The sequence below is a fragment of the Fukomys damarensis genome, unplaced genomic scaffold (genome assembly GCF_012274545.1).
Source record: "Fukomys damarensis isolate Sample0158 unplaced genomic scaffold, DMR_v1.0_HiC HiC_scaffold_30, whole genome shotgun sequence".
NCBI classification, from domain to species: domain Eukaryota; kingdom Metazoa; phylum Chordata; class Mammalia; order Rodentia; family Bathyergidae; genus Fukomys; species Fukomys damarensis.
The window spans coordinates 23,828,427-23,843,594 of NW_022900942.1; the positions used below are offsets into that span (position 1 = coordinate 23,828,427).

The window sequence follows — 15,168 nt, forward strand, 5'->3', positions numbered from 1 at the left end:
GTATTTTTGCCTTCTCTGCCATTGAAGAAGAGGACTTTTCCTCAAACACTTCTAGCTTATCCCTGCCTTGCTTTCCTTGCACTTCCTGTTCTTCCCATTTGGAATGCATTTCTTCCGGATTTGTCCAAGTCTCACTCCCTCCAGTCTTCAGAGTCATCGCAGTGAGCTAGATCTGGGATTTAAATCCAGACAGTCTAACTCCAAAGCCTTCACTATTAATTAATGTACTATACAACCCTGAGTCAAGGGCTTTTATTTTGATAATTATATTAAGACCTTCCATAAATGGGTTTTAAAACTTTGAATAGCAATAATTTGTTTCAATAGGGTGTTTTAGGTTTATCATATTTTTTCACAAGTTCAAAGTCATGATGCTTGTACCAGTGAGAGGAGACTGTAACTGAGGCTAACCTTGGACTCTTGCTCCTCCTGCCTCAGCCTCTCAAGTGCTGGGATTATAGGCATGTACTTACCATACCAAAAATGATCAATTTATAAATCTCTAAAATGAGCCAAGGATAACTACTCATACACACATGGTTTAAAGTTGATTGGGTTAGACTGTTGTTCAAACACTCATAAAATCGATTAGAAATGTTTGGGAACTCCTAAGAATAAAACCAGGCTCTTTTACCCCTAATGATACTTTGAAAGTTCCAGAAGGTAGCTGTGATAAAGCTTGGGGACCTGGGGAAATAGTTCCTCAAAAGGACCAGTTGAGATGGGCAAGGCCTTGCCTATGACACAGTGGAATTGTAGCAGTAAAAAGAGGTGGATTTGAGGAAAACCTCAGGTAACTGCAGAATTATATTTTATAACAAACATATAGCTTCCAACCCATGTGTTATGGGTAAAATGAATTACCTCTGTGCTGTCTGAAGTCCAAATTAAGTCCTTCTGCAAAGGGAAGAGTTGCATAAATGCTAAGGTTGACTACTTCCCAATAATCTCTATTCCCAAGCAGACAAGTTTATTGGAATTACTTTAGGAAAGCTGGTTGTCAGCTTTTCTGTGTTCTGGCCTAAATGAACTTCTAATATAAAAATGCTCCTGACTTAGTCCTTGGCAGGCAGGAGTGTACAGATGGATTGAATTTCCCAAATTAGAGTCCAATGAATGTTGTTTGAAAATACATTTTTCCAATGAAACAAAGTTATAAATGATGATTACAGCCCCAGGCCAACACAAAACTATACTAACAGCCAGTGTTCTAAAAATAATGTCACTCAGTTCCTGAGTTCGATCCCTGATACCTAAATAAATACATATAAAAATAGTATCACAGATTAGTGTTTTACAAATTGAAGCCCACAGCTAATTAGTGGGCCATTCCTATAGATCGAGTATTTATATTGAATAGTCCACTCTTCAAATTTGTATGTTGAAATCTAATTCCCAATGTGATGGTATTTGGATGTGGGGCAATCGGGAGGTGATTAGTTCGTGAACGGAATATGGGCCATTATAAAAGAGATTAAAGAGAGCTTTCTTCCCCTCTTTTCATGTGACAACAAAGTCAGAGACAGTTGTCTGAACCAAGAACAGGGTTGTATCAGGCACTGACCAACAGCATCTTGATCTGGGACTTGTAGTCTCTAGAACTGTGAAAAATAAATGTCTATTGTTTACAAGCCATCCACTCTACAGTTTTCTGTTACATCAGGCTGAATAGACTAAAACAATCATAAAGGCAATTTGGTGAGTAGTAGCATTTTTTTTTAATCTTTAAATTTTTTTTTGGTACCGGGGATGGAACTTGGGCTTTGCACTTTCAAGGCAGGTGCCGGAATGACGGAGCTAAATCCTGCCCAGCAGCATTTCAAAAATAACAAAGTAAAACAGAATAGAGGATAAAATCATCAGAGTGCATTGTATGAAGTAAATATGGGTACTATTTTGTGGAATTCTGTGTCAAATGTATGTATATGGGAAACACTGCAACACGCTGAGGCTGTCTCCACTGACTGAACTGGCTCCTGCGGCACTTCCAGAACTGCAATCTAGGTGCAGGGTTACATTTCTGCAGGTATCCTGGGTTGCCAGTGATTTCATCTATGTCCTGTGAAGCATGATGTGGTTTGTAGCATTGCAGAGATGCTGTATGTACCGTGCATGTGTGTGTATGTTGTGTGTGTGTGTGTGTGTGTGTGTGTGTGTGTGTGTGTGTGATTTGAAATAAAACCTGGTTGACTGGGAAGGAATGAATCCTAGAAACACTATGTGCTCAAGACTGGGAAATAATGCCTAGAACTTGAGAGTGGGAGTCAGAAAACTTTTCTACAGCTTGTGAGCTAAAAATGTTTGTTTTTAACTTAAAAATTGTTTTAAAATATGAAAGAAAAAAGAACAATAGTGATAGAGAAAGCATGTGGCCTGCAAAGCCTAAAATACTTGCTATCTCACCCTTTACAGAAGAAGGGTACAGAATACCTTTCCTAGAGGAACAAGAAAGTAACTATAAGGACACTTTCCTAGGGAAACAAGAAAGTAGGTAGAAGAACTCTGAATAAAACTAGGAATACTTCAAAGTGCATTCTAATCACTGTGACAGAGGATAACTTCTAACCTGTGAAATCCTGGCGGATCAAGAGTACACATAGGGCCAGAGATTTAGCTCAGTGGCACCTGCCTCACAAGTGCAAGATCCTGAGTTCAATCCCCAGTACCAAAACAAACAAACAAACAAACAAACAAAAAACATAAATCTTAAATGTTCTCAGTGACAGAAGACAGAGTAGCTAAGAGAACATGACTCAGGCTGACCCCTGACTTCTCATTAGCCCAATAAACCTCAGAAGCAAAGTGTTGAGGAAAAATACTTGCTGTTGGGTAATTTATGCCAGACAAACTATCTTCTATGAGTAAGCATCAAATAAAGACATTTTTCTGACACTGTAAATTTACAACTTCCTACCTATAATTCCTCAAGAAAATAACCACTAAAATTGTACCCAACAAGAAGAAATAAGAAGCCTCAGGAGAAGGTGGGATAAAAGAAATAATGAGGAGCCAGGGATTTAGCTCAGTGGTTCTGCTGTTTGCCTCGCAACTGCAAGGATCCAAATTCAATCCCCGGTACAAAAAAAAAAAGAAAAGAAAAGAAAAAATGGGAAGTTGAAAACTTGTCAAATGTGTCATAAAATTGAACTTTTATTTAAAATTTAAACATTAAAAAAACACATAAAACTATAAGGCTAGATGTATTAATCACTCTCTAGGACAAAATACCACTTAAAGGAGGAGAGGTTTATTTTAGCTTATGATTTCGAAAGGTTTAGTCCGTGCACGATGAGCTGGCTCCAAGGCAGGAATGACTTGGAAGGGTGTGGTAGAAGAAGACTGTTGAATCCATGGCTGCAAGGAAGCGGGGCAGGAGGGAGAGAGTGGTGGGGAGAGGGGGGCAGAGACAGAGAGAGACATAGAGAAATATACCCCTCAGGCCATACCCCCGATGAGCAGCTTTCTTTAACCAGGTCCCAACTCCTAACAGTTATGTTCAGCCATGATCTCATGATCTAATCAATTTCCCAAAGCTCTCCCTCTGAACATGTAAGACTTTTGGGGGTACATTTTAGATCTAAAGCATAGCACTGTGTCATGATTACATGATGAAAATGTATACTAAGTGGTAAAATGTGCTAAACTTCTTGCTGCAATTAAGAAGATGATGAAAATACTGAATAACTTTTGGTCATGTTAGGAAATTATACAGTTAAATACACCTGACTGAAGCAGGAGGATCACCATGAGTTCAAGGCCAGCCAGAGCTACCTAGTAAAACACCACCTTTAAACAAACAAAAAAACCCCACAACTCTATCTCAAAAAACAAACAAAGAAACATAAAAAATGAAACATAATCTCACTTCCAAGTTATTGGAGGTGAGGAAAGAAATAAAAATGTTTTAAGCCCAGGTCCAAGAACACTGGTCCTGAGTTCAAAGGTAAAAGTACAGAACACTGACCAGTTCTGCAAAACAGATTTAGGACCACCTGCCACATGAAAGCAAGGTCCTGAGTTCGATCCCCAGTACCACAAAAAAAAAAAAAAAAAAAAAAAAAAAAGATTTAGGAGACATGTATGGAAGGGAGTGGCTATTGGGGACTTGTCTGAGTGGATATGACCTCCTCAGTCTCCCTTTTTTCCTCACAGGGACACACTGAGATTGATGAGGATAGAGATAGTCCTTGGAAACCACCAAATATGAGCGGTGTTAAGGTTAATGCCTGGTTTTATTTGTTGCTTTGCTTCTTCAGATAGACTTGAATCCACATAATGGTGCTATTCAACAAATGTATTACTCGGGCTTGATGTAAAAATTGTGCAAACTGAAATTGTAGCTCAGTTTTAGTTTTACTCCGTCTCTGTCGCTCTTTCCTCCAGATTTTGCAGGTTACTGTATCAGCATCTTTCTGGCAGGGTTTGTATTATTTCTATGCATCAGGGAATTTCCGCCAGCAAGGCTAGTCGTGACCCTCTACCCTCTACGTGGGAGAACAAAATCCAACAAAATGTGGAGAAAAACTGAAAAATACGTAGAGAAAACTATGCTTGTAAGCAGAAAACTCAAGGAAACTAGGCAGTAGGAGCGTATTAAAAGCAGCTGGGTGCAGGATAACGGTGGGGAAAATTACAAACTAATTCCAAAGATGCAAAATAAAATAAGAGATATTTTTCAGTAGGAAAAACAAACTCCAGAAGATACTGAGCTATTTTGTGGGGTTTTTTGTTTCGTTTTGGGTTTTTTGAGACAGGTCTCACTATGCAGTTGAGACTGACCTGGAACTCACTATATAGCCCACGCTGGTCTTGAACTCACAGCGATCCTCCTGCCTCAGCCTCCCATGTTCTGAGATTACAGGTGTGCACCACCATGCCCAGCTGGGCTATTTTGTATGTGTTGAAAAAAGATAATTTCCAACCTAGTGTTCTATACCTACCTACTAAAAATATCCTTTTTTTTTTTTTTTTTGGTACCAGGGATTAAAATCCAGCCCTTGTGCTTGAAAGACAGATCCCAGAAACACTGAGCTAAATCCCCCACCCTAAAAATATTCTTTGAAATGTAGGCAATATTTTGCAAATGGAAAGGGGACTGAGACTGGGAAGGATCTGGGAAGAAAGGGAGGGGTAAGGGATGAAAAAAATTGAGATGAGTTATGTACGTGCATGAACTCCCCGACACATGTAATTGTGTACTGCAAATATGTACTAATAAAAATTAAGATTAAATAATATGTAGACAATGAAGATTTTATGTATTTTATGCTGCAGTGACAGAATACCACAGATTGGAAATTCCAGACGGAGGGGCTGCATCTGGTGAGGGTCTTTTGCTGTGTTGCAACACAGTGGAAGGCATCATGATAGGTAGGAAATAGAAGGGGCCAACTCCTTTCATAAAGAACCTACTCGTTAAATAAAACCCTCTCTCGTGATATCCTTAATCTAATCATACTCGTGACCCAATCACCTCATATCTCAATACTGTTGCATTGTGGATTAAATTCCAAGATATAGAGCATCAGAGGCGGGGAGGGACGACACAGGACACGGCTGCCCAAGTCAGGGTGACAGCGGGGCCTCCCAGGGCCTGCCCGGCTTCCTCCTTCGTTTTGCCGCTGCTCCCGGACGGGCTGCAGGGAAGCTGGTTCTCTGGAGAAAAGAGCCAGACTTCTCAGAGGTCAGTCTGTTCAACGAGTGGGACCCAGGGCCTTCTGTATGTTCAGCCAAGAGAGCTTGCAGTGACCTCCCCAAAGGATGGCTCCATCTCCATTCTGGGTTCTGATGATGCCACCACTCGTCACATTGTGGTCCCGAGACGCATGGGGAATGGGGCTACCTGCCTGATACTCTGTGATGGAGCGGACCCCCAAGCCGAAGTCCCCTTGATCCTGAACTCCATAAAGTCCTTTTCCGACCACACTCAATGTGGAAGGCGAATTTGACAAGCAAGATGACATTCACTTGGTGGCATTATCTGTGATGGAGTTAAACGACCGGGAAGAAAATGAAAACCACTTTCTAGTCATTTATGGTATTGCTGTCAACGTTACAACTTCAGAGATTTTCAGAGCCTCCTTTAAACATCGAGGCCGGGAGGAGCTGCTGCATGCAGCTCGGCTCTAGCGGGAGGCCGGGCATTGCGAGTTTTGAGTTGCAAGATTATTAGCAGCTTGGGGACTCAGTAATGAAGCCTGTTTTGTGTAGCTGTGGAGAGGCCCATCTCTGGTGCTCAGTGCTCACTGGACCTGTCGGATTTATACCCCAAGTAGAAAGAACCATCTCCTCAGCCAACTGCCCTGGGCACCACCCACAGCGTGCAGGGCCAGACACACAGGAAACGCTCCTACGGGGCAGCTTTGTCATTAGGAGACAGCTTTTAAGTAGCTTATCGTCTACACCAGGGCCTTGCCCAAGACTACACCTCGCGCACGTAAACACTCACCACTTCCTACTCTTGAATTAAAGCTCTTTATTTATAATTAAATAAATAAAATAAAAATGAAGATGGTCAGGGATTTAGCTCAGTGGCATAGTACCTGTGTGGCAAGCGCAAGGTCTTGAGTTCGATCCCCGGAACCAAAAAAAAAAAAAAAGAAGATGGCTTATGGGAAAAGTTCTCTTTTTCAGGAAGCTGAAACTGGGAATTACCGAAGCAAGCATTTCTTGGCATGACAAAGACCGCGGGTGGGGTTTGGAAATACTATGAATTTGGAATCTATATCCATTGAGTCTTAGGTCTCTTTCCTTACTTGTACCTTTCAAATAACTTTGAAAATAAAATATTATTTTGGCAAAAAATAAAAATAAAAATAAATAAATTCCAAGACATAAACTGGGGTGGGATGAGTGCTAACTCATTAAAACCATAGCAGGTATGATTTACTTATTTATTTATACAAGATCTTGCTTTGTACTCCAGACATGCCTTGAACTTCTAGGAGCCCAGGCTAGCATCAAACTTGTGAATCTCCTGCCTCAGGCTCTCAAGTGCTGGGACTACAAGTATATTCCACCTTGCCTGGCTAGCAGATTTTTTTTTTCTTTGGTACCAGGGAACAAACTTGGGTCCTTGCACTTAACAAGGCAGGTGGCAGAACCTCTGCGCTAAATCCCCAGCCCTGGCAGATATTTTTATTATTTATTTATTTAATTTTGAAACAGGGTCTCACTATATAGTTGAGACTTCCCTGGAACTCACTATGTACCCAGGCTGGTCTCCAACTCACAGCGATCCTTCTGCCTCAGCCTCCTGAGTGCTGGGATTACAGGCATGTGCCACCACACCCAGCATCTGGCAGATATTTTAAAAGAAAACACAAATGAGAGAAATTACATCAATAGAAGAACTAATAAGTATTTTTCAAATATTAAAATATTAACCTAGATCATAAATCAGAAATTCAAGACAGAATGAAAAGTAGTAAACAGGCAAATATATGGCAAAAATAAATAAATATTGACTATCTAAAACACTTATAATAACATTTAATAGGTTTTTTAATATATGCATATATATATATGATGAACATGAGCAAGAACAATAGCACAAGAGGCAAACAAGGTTAAGAGCAGTTAGTATTTTAAGGTTTTCATATTGTATAGAAACAGGATATGAGTACCAATTAGCATTAGAGTTTAATAAATCAAAGATATAACTGTAAATGCTAAGATAATGAGTGTACAGCTTCCAAATAGGAAAGAAAATAGAATAAAAAATATTCAATGGGTACAATTTCTCTTTGAGATAAGAAAATTCTGTGGGCCAGGGATTTAGCTCAGCGGTTTGGTGGCCTTCCTTGCAAGTGCAAGAACCCGAGTTCAATCCCTGGTACCAAAAAAAAAAAAAAAAGAAAGAAAGAAAATTCTGGAAATGGATAGTGTTAATGGATGTACAACATTGGCAGGTACTTAAAGCCCATACGGTACTATACTAGTCAGCTTTTCCGAGACACATTCTGGACATCCACAATTTAAAGAAGGAGGGATTTAATTTGGCTCAGTATTTCAGAAAATTTAGTCCAAGGCAGGAGGGCTCCAAGCTAGGAATATCATGGCAGAAGGGCATGATGCTGCTTAGTTCATAGTGGCTGGGAAACAGAGCAGGGGAACAGTGCCAAGGAAGAAGAGGAAAAGGCCTTGATGTGAGCTCCAAGGCTATGAGTCCACAACCCACCTTTTCAGCCTCACAATGCAGACCCTTTGTTTCCTTGACACAGACTAACGTTGAACTCTGAAGTGAGCATCAGACCTTTGACTTTTGATTGGATCCTCCAACTCTCCAGTGCATAGACAGCCGTTTTGTATTCAGCCTCAATTCCACAGACAGCTATTGTAAGCCTACTTAGTAAATCCTTTATATAATCACGCTGAGTTTCCCTGAAAATAAGACCTAACCAGAAAATAAGCACTGAGCATTACCATGGTGACGGTGAGTGGCATGCAGAAGACTGACTATACCTCCTTATTCTCTTGCTTGGTGGTTACTCTGTAATGGTAGGTAAGGCAAAGTGATTGGGGCTGGCATTTTTGTCTTAGTTTTCAAGCCTGATTATTTTCTGGTTAAGTCTTATTTGGAGGGAAAGAAGGTATACATAATGAAAACCATTCCTCTAGTGAACCCTAACTGATACACTCCTAAACCTTTGACTTTAGTCCCATAGCTTCGTACACTGCCCTCTCAGATGTTCCTTGCCTGGCCCCTTCGGCCTTTCTTTGAAATCTGAATGAAGCCTCTCTTACCCCAAAACTCTTGCATCTTTTTTGGTGGCAGTATCAGTATTATGTGGACCACACCAAGATCTGCTGTCAGCAAGAGCAGTAGCCAGGCCCCCTTAAATCATGCATGGCAGCAGTGGTCATTTAAGTACTTGGATGATTGAGAACAGTGAAATGAATCCCAGGGAACCACTCCATACAAGGCTCTTCTGGAGCAAGGGTTCCAGGGTCTCTTCTCAAATGAAAGGTTTGCACTTTTGCACCCTTGAACCTGCATTGGTAGAGTCTTGCTGGTTTCTGAGATGAGCTCAAAGCAACTTTCTCTTTGTCCCTGTACAAAATATTTGGCTTCTTTTAAATGGCACTAGTTTCTTCAGCAGCCATACCACCTTTGACCCCAACTGTACACATAGCTCCTTCTGGGACAATTTTTTTTTTTTTAATTGGGACTCAAACTTAGGATCTTGTGGTTGTCAGGCAGGCATAGTGCCATTGAGCTAAATCCCAACCCCTTTTTGGCCAACTTTTAAGATTTTTCAAATTTTTCTGTTCTATTTTTGTCCCTAATTCTCTCTATAAATCTGGCTAAAAACAGCCAGCAGTATTTATGCCACAGTTTGAATGTTGGCCTGTTTTGAAGTTTCTTCCATCAGATTAATTAGTCCGCCACCCTTAATCTCAGCTTCCTCAAAGTCTCAGAGCACAGGCAAGATGTGGACAAATTTTCTGCCGGAGTGTAACATACATGGCTTTTAGTCTAATTGCCAATGAAATCCTTGTTTGCAACTGAAACCTGAGTTCAGACTTTACTATTTGCGTTACTATCAGCTCCTGGTCTTGAGCCCCAAAGCTTCTAAACCACATGGTCAGGAACAGTCACAGCTTCTTTTCTCTCTTAGTCAGCTTTCCTCTTGCTGAGATACAATACTTGACACGCACAATATGAAAGGAAGTTTAATTTGGTTCATGATTTCAGGAAATTCAGTCTGTCCCCAAGGTTGGCTGTCTCCAAGATGAGAGTCTCATGGCAGAGGGGCATGGCAGAGCAGAGCTGCTTGGTTCCTGGCTGCCAGGAAGCAGAGGAAGAGAAGAGAAAGGAAGAAGTGACGAACAAGACATAAACTCCAGTCACACCTATAAGATACATCTAGAAGAGTGCCTCACCAATTCTTTCAACAAATCCCAAAGTCAGTCAGGATGATACTCTACTCTAATTGTCACCGCTAAATTTTGTTATTACATTTTTTTCATTGAATTTATTGGTACTTTTTAAGTATACAGTACAGTTACATTTATCATTGGGATCTTGTAATATGTCATTACATTTTGCTATAATAAATAAATAAATACAAACAAGCAAGAAAGAGCAAAAAAAAAAAGATATAAAAGAGAGGCAGAATTAATGATAAGCACATAATGAGAAAGAGTTTAATTATTAACACACACAATGGCCTAAATGTTTTAGTTAAAAGAAAAAGATTATCAAATAGAACTTAAAAGAAAAAAAATCCAATTGCAAGCTGTTTTCAAGAGACACTAGAAGATATAGTAAATAATAACTAGAAGATATGTAAATAATAAATAACAGAACCCAGGATAAATGTGAATACTATACAAATAAACTCTATATACAAAGTAATATTTGACAAACTTTAAAAAGTAACTTATCCAGCTGGGGATTTAGCTCAGTGGTTCCACCACCTGCCTTGCAAGAGGAAGGTCCTGAGTTGGATCCCTGGTACAAAAAAAAAAAAGTAACTTATCCATCATTGTAGATCTAAATCTTTACCAATAAAGCGGAAAGCAAATATATAGTAAAGGAGGCCAGCAAAGCTAGAGTTGATTCTCAAAGACTCATAAAATTTAAATCCCCTTATAATATGGATCTATTATAAAAAGAGAGAAGGCACATATAACCAACAATGGGTCATCATTACCTATCAAATAGGCTTTAAAATAAGACAATATTACAAACAATTATTTACATGTAATAAACTTGAATATTTAGATGAAGTAAATAAATTCCTAGAAACATACATCTTACCAAAGTTGAAATGATGATATAGAAAACCTCCATATTTCTGAACACTAAAAAAATTGAATCAGTTATTAATATAAGCACAAAGAAAACATTAGACTCTGGTGGATTTGCTTGTGAGTTCTATCAACTATTAGAGAAGAAATGAAAGCAATCTTTTCTAAAAAGTATGTAAAGCAAGGACATTCCCTAATGTATGTTATGAGGCAAGTGTAAGCTAGGGTTGGGGCATCTACTGGGGATTGCATCTAGTGTTCACTACATCTCCCATCCTTTGAATTTTGAAACAGGATCTTGCTAAGTCATTAAGTTGCCTAAGTGGGGCTCAAAAATTTGTGATCCTCCTGCTTCAGCCTTCTAGAGTGGTGAGATCCCTGATGAGGCAAGTACAATCTTGATATCAAAATTTTGTAGACTCAATAACAACAAAAAGGAAAATTACAGACCCATTTCCTTATGAACATACATGAAATCACTATAAATAAAATGCTAGCCAAGTCTAGCAACATGTAATGAATGACACATCACAACAAAGTAGGATTTATTCCATAATTGCATAATTACCAGACAAAAGTTAACAATGTAATTGGCCTACTAACTAAAGGAGGAAAAAAGAGACCATCTAGAGAGATGCAAAAAATGGCATTTTATAAAACACCCATTCATGATAAAAACTTATCTCTGCATTGTCCAGTTGAAGAAATTATTTTTTACAAATTCACGTTGCATTGTGTCTCAGCTTCCTTTTTTACTGCTCTTAAAATCTTGTCCTTTTAATTTGTGTATCTGTTGTTCTCTATGGAGGAGTACCAGGCTTTGTAGCTCTTTGTGGGACTCAACCTTGGCCTCTTTTTTTTTTTTTTTTTTTTTTGTATTGGGTTCAAACTCAGGACCCTGTGCTTGTGAGACAGGCGGCAGCACCACTGAGCTAAATCCCCCGCCCAACCTTGGCCTCTTCACCACAAGAGCAGATGTGTTATTAGTTTGTTTCTCCATTTATCTTGCTCAACTGTAAGATCACATTTATCAATTTAAGATTTTTCTGGTTTCTTCTTTTCCTCTCTATACCACCCCTCCTCTTCATCTTCCTGCTCCTCTCCCTTTTCCTCCTCCTCCTCCCCTTCTTCATCTTTGCCTTCATCCTTGTTTCCTTCTGTCCTGTGTTTGGTTCTCCACAGACTGAAAGGGGCTATTCAGTCTCTTGCTTAAACAGAAAGCAATCGCTTATAGCAAAAGTGCTGCCAGAAAAGCTTACCCAGTAGGAGCAAAGGCCCCTTTCTCTGGCCCACAATTGCTGGGCCAGGGACGAAATGGCCATATTTAATGTGCAGACACTGCAGGTCACCCCTCTAATGGCAGCTGTCCCAGCAGAAAAGCCCTTTTTAGCCCCATTAAATGGTTTGGCTCCTTTCCTTCTCACTATGTGTGGATTACTTTTGTGCTTTCAAAACTCCTTAATGAAAACACTCAGCCTTGGTAACAAAAAAGTCAACATAATTGATCATTTTGGCAGATTTTATTGGCCAACTTTTAAATCATTCCTGATGAGAGGAGGGAGCACCCTTCAGTTGAAAAAATGCACATATCATTAGAACTAAGGCATCAAAATGAGAACTGTCATTTTTAAATCAACATTCTGAAATTTTGGCATGCATCTGAGTGGCATAGAGGGCTTGCTAAAGTGGGTTTATCTGGGCTCGCCCTCAGTGCTTCTAATTCAATAGACGCTATGGACTGTATTGTGTGCCCCCAAATTCATATGTTGGAGTATTAACCCCTGTCTTATTTATTTTTCCTGTTGCTGAAATAAAATGTCAGGTACTCAAAGTTAAAGGGGAAAAGGTTTATTTGGCTTACAGTTCACAGAGGTTTTAGTCTATAATTGGCTGGCTCTGATGCAGGGAGGTAGAGGGGCAACAGTTCAAGGTGGAAGAAGATGAGAAAAGTAACAAGGGGATTTAACAGTGTCTTTCTGCTCCTTTTATCTTATCCAGACTACCTACGGCTAGTAGCACTCACACCCTTAATCCTAGTGCCCTTGAGCCTAGCATTGCATCATGAATCAATTCCAGCTTCACACACTAGATCCAGTCACCTCTGCAAAAGCGTTGATCACATGAGGCTTTGGGGGGGAACATCTAGACACTAACAATAACAACCCCAAAGTCATAGTTACTTGAAGGTAGGGCTTTTAAGGAGGTTATTAAATTAAGTGAGGTCATAGGTGTGGGATCCTCATCCAGCAGGAATTGTATCCTTATAAAAAGAGAAAGGGACACCAGATCTCTCTCTCTCTCTCTCTCTGTCCTTACACACAGAACAAAGGCCAGATGAGGCCACAGTGAAAAGCTGTCAACAAACCATCAAGAAAGGCCTCACCAGAAACCAACCCTGATGGTGCCTTGATCTTGGACTTCCAGCCTCCAGAACAGTGAGAAAATACTTATAATCATTTCTAATGTTTTGACAACAACATGTGTAGTATTCTCTTTGGCAAGCCCACCAGACTAAGCAGTCTAAGGTAGAGCCTGAGGGTTTACATTTGTAACAGGTTGCAAGGTGATGTTGCTCAGCTGTGGCTTGGCTGCAGCTGACACAGGAATCACACTTTGAGAACCACTTCTCAGATCTGACTGGCTGTCAACACTTAATAGCCTTTAGTTGTAATTTAAGTGTCTTTTTAAAAAAGCAACCTCTTCTATTTCATCTCTTTGGAATTTAAGAACCAGTGAATTTGTTCCCCATACTTTGTCTCTTGTCTTCTTCCTCCTGGATGTCAAGAGAAGAGCCTATAGGATTTGAATATCCTGTTGTGGAGATACAGAGTTGACAGTGAAAGCAGCAAAAACTGATACTGTACATTCTTCTGATTTGCAATAGGGAATTTAGCTTTCTTATTTGGACATGGGCCACAGGTAATTTTTAAATTATATAAAATTTTACACACGCAGACACACACACACATTCAGTCAATGGAAAAGAAAAATGCTGCTCAAAGCTGGAATAGGACATCAGATTATAATTCACACTTGACTGTTATGTCTGGCTTTAGTTCTGACTCTCATATTTTAGATTTTTCTGTCAGATGAATGCGTCCTGTCAACTGTGATCCATCTGTTTAAACTATGCCATCCCTAGCACCTACTTTGTGATCATCTTTGCCCACAATTTGCTCTCTGATCTCTCATGACCTTCAGGGAAGAGAAAAGTAGTATGTCTGATCAGAGAAGAGGAATTATGAGCATCAGGAGCTGTTAAATTTAAAACCTTTTTTTCCAGACAAGTTGACAAACTGAATTGTTCAATATGATGAATCTCCTTACGTTATACCACCAAAGCAATATTTCCACAGACATTTTAAATAATTTGAGACCTAGGGTGGGGCTCAGTAATATATATGTTAGTGAAATAAAAGAGGAGCATCCAGTTGCCCTCCTCATTGTGTTTTGTGTAATCTACTTCAATATTAATAATATGCACATCATATTCCCTAAGGCCACACATTTATGTATGAGCTAATTTGGGGGTTACCTTTTAAAATATCTCCTCTTTCCTTTTCTAAAAGATGAATTACACACATCCTTTCTGAGGCAGGAGTAAATAGTCATTAATCTAACTCAAACTGAACAGTTCTTTCAACATGGAAACATCAGAGAAAATACACTAATATTTTTTTCAAGTTATTATTGAGATTATTTTCTGAAGTTCAGTGTCTTCTAAGAGACTCTCAGAAAGTACTGCATCATGCCTGGAAGTCATAAAAGTGGAGAGTGTACTGGTTACCAGGGCCTGGCAGGGTGGATGGGGTAAGGGAGACATTAGTCAACTGGTACATAGTTTTAACTGGACAGGAGAAATAAATCCAACTGATATATGGCACAGCAGGGTAGTTACAGTTAACACTAATGTACTGGATATTTTAAAACTGCTGTGAGAGTAGATTGAAATTTTTCTTACCACAAAGAAAGGACAAGGATATGAGGTGATAAGTAGGTTAATTAGCATTATTCAATGATTCCACAATGTATACATGTATTATAACATCACCCCGCACCCCATAAATGGATACAGTTGTCAAGTAACATTTTTTAAAATATAAAAATAAGTCTTGGGATTCAGTGAATTTAAATTAATATTTTCAATGAAAATATCTAGATTAATAATATTTAGAGAAAACTAGGTGTAGGAAATTTCCCAATGACATTTTCAAACTCCAGTCTTAGAGCTAGGGGTGTAGCTCAGTGATAGAGCACTTACCTAGCATGTGCGAGGCCCTGGATTCAATCCCCAGCAAAACAAAACAAAACACCAGTCCTTCAGAAAATGTTATTTTGGGACTGACCCCCCCCAACACACACACACACACACACACACACACACACACACACACACACACACGCATTCAACCA

At 39.5% G+C, this 15,168-nt stretch overlaps 1 pseudogene; it reads left to right on the top strand.

Annotated features, from left to right (window-relative positions):
• The first annotated feature begins 1,788 nt into the window (after positions 1 to 1,788).
• LOC109118681 lies at positions 1,789 to 6,191 on the top strand (annotated as a pseudogene).
• Positions 6,192 to 15,168: the final 8,977 nt, after the last annotated feature.